Genomic DNA, 3780 nt, shown 5'->3' with positions numbered 1-3780 from the left:
GAGTCCGGCTCCCAATAACCCCACCCTGAGTCCCAGCACCCCCCCTGCCAAGACCCCAAAAGTGCAGAAGGAAAAAGAGAAGCTGTCACAGGTGAATGGATCCACTCCTGTGTCCCCCGTAGAGCCTGAAAGCAAAAAGCATCAGAAGGCTCTCAGCACAAAGGAGGTCAAAAGAAGGTCCTCCCAGTCTGCCCTGCCAAAGAAAAGAGCAAGGCTGTCTCTGGTGAGCAGGAGCCCCAGCCTGTTACAGAGTGGGATCAGGAAAAGGAGAGTTGCCAGGAGGTGAGTCCAGACACCTTGAGTGCTATGATGTCCTCTCCTGTTAGCAGCCCTAGAGACTCCTATTTTTTCACCAATATTTTAATAAACAAGCCATGATCTAGGGGAAAAAAAGGAAGAAGAATGGATACAGAAATTGTGGTACATTTACACAATGGGGTACTACTCAGCTATCAAAAATGAGTTCATGAAAATTGAAGGCAAATGAATAGAATTAGAAAGTATCATCCTGAGTGAGGTAACCCAGATCCAGGAAGACATGTATGGGATGTACTTACTGATAAGCTCAAGCCCAAAATGAACTAATGAACAAAATGCATTTCATGCTTAAAATTTAAATCTAAACTTATATGAATTTAAGCCTTTTGGATATTTTAAATTCAGGACAATCTTAATTCTGAGTTCAAGAAGACTCTCCAACTAATTAGAATATTTAAAATTACCTAAGAAACAATCACAGAAAATCATAAAAAAGATAACAATTGAGTTTTCTCATGTAACCTTAAAAATTTCTAATGAGTTTATACTGTAAATAGAAAAATGTGAAAACTAGCAAAGCATAATCATTCAACAGAGGGAGAAGCTGTTAAAAGGTTTAAGTGTTTACTACATTCAATGGCCAGTCTGATGTAGTGAATTTTCTGTCTGTATCAAAATAATTTTAGGTGAGATCTTATTAATAATCTAAATTCTATTGATTGCATTTCAGGTTTCACTCCTATTGACCTTCAAGAGAATTTGAGAACTAGGATTATGTTCGCATGTTTTGGCCATCATGTCATCCAGAAGAAATATTTTTAAAAACATTTTAAAATTTCAATTTACTCCAATAAAATAAAATGATCCCATATCTGTTCATGGTGTTATTTTTAAGGTTTACATGCTGTACAAGATATAAATTTTAAAAAGTTTTAGCAATAAAAGATAAGATAGAATTTCTTACCTTGTTAATGCTGCCAATGTGATGCATGCATAATTTGAGGAGGAACCAGCTGGGAATACAACAGTAACAAACAATTCATTATGTCAACACTCTGCAGCATCCTTTTGCCAGTAACAGGAAGGTTTTGGCTTTTCTCCTACTCTGGCTCTATCTGCATGTGCTCCCTAAAGACAGAGCTGTCAGAAGTTTAGTATTATGGTCATGTTTCAATAGGAGTGGATTTAAACACTACAATGAAACCTATTTTGTGAATTTATGTCTTTGGTGTCAAGCCTGCCAGCAAGGTAAATGAACTATCTTTTTCAACTGGATACCTAACAGCTCTACGAAAAAAAAGCTAGATCTGAATTGTAAACATGAAATGGCCTCATCAGGCCACTGCAGATATAGGGGGTTTATCTGCATGCTTGTTGCTATTAAATTAATGAAGGTACAACATTAATCCCCAGAGATTTGAAAAGAATAAAATGGGGCATCACAGAGCGCGAGTGACGAGTGAGGAGCGCAGCACGATGGGAGGGGAGCAGGAGGAAGAGCTCTTCGACAGCATGCTGCTGGCCATGGCGCAGCAGCACGAAGGCAGCATGCAGGAGCTTGTGAACAACTTCTTCAGCTCCTTCAACGCAAAACAGACTTTTTCATTGGAGGAGAAGAGGGGATGGCAGAGAAGCTCGTCACACAGACTTTTAACCACCACAACCAGCTGGCACAGAAGGCCAGAAGACAGAAGCGAGCTCGGCAGGAGACTGAGCGTCGGGAGAAGGCAGAACAGGCAGCCAGACTGGCCAAGGATGCCAAGGCAGAGACTCCCGGGTCACAGATCAAGGAACTGACTGATGAGGAGGAGGAGAGACTGCAGGTGGAGATTGACCAGAAAAAGGATGCAGAGCATCATGAGGTGCAGCTCAAGAATGGCAGTCTTGACTCACCAGGGAAGCAGGAGGCCGAGGAGGAGGAAGACGAGAAGGACAAAGGAAAACTGAAACCCAACGTAGGCAATGGGGCTGACTTGCCCAACTACCGCTGGACCCAGACCCTGTCAGAGCTGGATCTGGCAGTGCCCTTCCAAGTCAGCTTCCGACTGAAGGGAAAGAATGTGGTGGTGGACATCCAGCGGCGGCACCTCCAGGTGGGCCTCAAAGGACAGGCACCAGTGACTGATGGAGAACTCTACAATGAAGTAAAGGTGGAGGAGAGCTCGTGGCACATCGAAGATGGCAAGGTGGTGACAGTTCATCTGGAGAAGATCAATAAGATGGAATGGTGGAACCGCTTGGTTACCAGTGACCCCGAAATCAATACCAAGAAGATTAACCCTGAGAACTCCAAGCTCTCAGACCTGCACAGTGAGACTCTCAGCATGGTGGAAAAAATGATGTATGACAAGAGGCTGAAGTCCATGGGGTTGCCCACCCCTGATGAGCAGAAGAAACAGGAAATCCTGAAAAAGTTCATGGATCAACACCCAGAGATGGATTTCTCCAAGGCCAAATTCAACTAGCTCCTGTTTGCCTTCCTAAACTCTTGCAGGTTGAGCCTCTAGCCACTCAACTTCCTTTCCTGAGACCCTGGAACCTTAGGGCTGGGCAGGCGTGCGACTTCTCAGGCTTGTGAGATCCAGGGATTCACCAGAGAAGGGCTGGGTCTTGGAGGTCTTGTCCTTGCTATTTGTCCTGTTACACATTAAAACTATTTACTCTGCTCCACCTTAAAAAAAAGAAAAGAATAAATTAGGGCAGATCATATAATCCAAAAGGCCACTCTATCAATCAATAAATATTTATATGCCATATTCAGCACATCTGAAATGAGCTGGGGCACCACTACTAACTTTTAGGAATAACTTTGAAATCATTTGACAATAAACAGAGATATCTTATTCTATTCTTAGAGTCACATTCTTTTTTTCTTTTTCTTTTTTATTGGATATTTTTATTTACATTTCAAATGTTATCCCCTTTTTCCAGTTTCCCAACCATAAACACCCTATCTCACCCCCTCCCCCTCCTTCTATTAGGGTGTTCCCCCCATCCATCCATCCATCCTGCCTCTCAGCCCTGACATTCCACTACACTGGGCAGTCTAGGCTTGTCAGGACCAAGGGTTTCTCCTCCCATTGGTGCCCAACAAGCCCATCCTCTGTTATGTATGCAGTTGGAACCATGGGTCTATCCACGTGTACTCTTTGGATGGTGGTTTAGTCACTGGGAGCTCTGGTTGGTCAGTATTGTTCGAATGGCATTGCAAGCCCTTTCAGCTCCTTCAATGCTTTCTCTATCTCCTCCAGTAAAGACCCCATTTTCAGGTCAATGGTTGGCTGCTAGCATCCGCCTCTCTATTTGTCATGCTCTGGCAAAGCCTCTCAGTAGAGAACTATTCAGACTCCTGTCAGCATGCACTTCTTGGCATCAGCAATATTGTCTAAGTTTGGTGGCTGTATGTATATGGGCTGGACCCCCAGTTGGGGCAGTCTCTTGGTGGCCTTTCCTTCAGTCTCTGTTCCAAACTTTTTCTCTGTATTTCCTTCTATGAATATTTTTGTTCCCCTTTAAGTAGGA

General features: G+C 43.4%; 1 pseudogene; it reads left to right on the top strand.

Annotated features, from left to right (window-relative positions):
• Positions 1–1734: 1734 nt before the first annotated feature.
• Nudc-ps1 (nuclear distribution C, dynein complex regulator, pseudogene 1) lies at positions 1735–2725 on the top strand (annotated as a pseudogene).
• The last annotated feature ends 1055 nt before the right edge of the window (positions 2726–3780 follow it).

The sequence above is a fragment of the Rattus norvegicus genome, chromosome 4 (assembly GCF_036323735.1).
Source record: "Rattus norvegicus strain BN/NHsdMcwi chromosome 4, GRCr8, whole genome shotgun sequence".
Taxonomy (NCBI): domain Eukaryota; kingdom Metazoa; phylum Chordata; class Mammalia; order Rodentia; family Muridae; genus Rattus; species Rattus norvegicus.
Note: the sequence above shows the minus strand (reverse complement) of the source record. Positions and strands in the feature narration are given on the sequence as shown.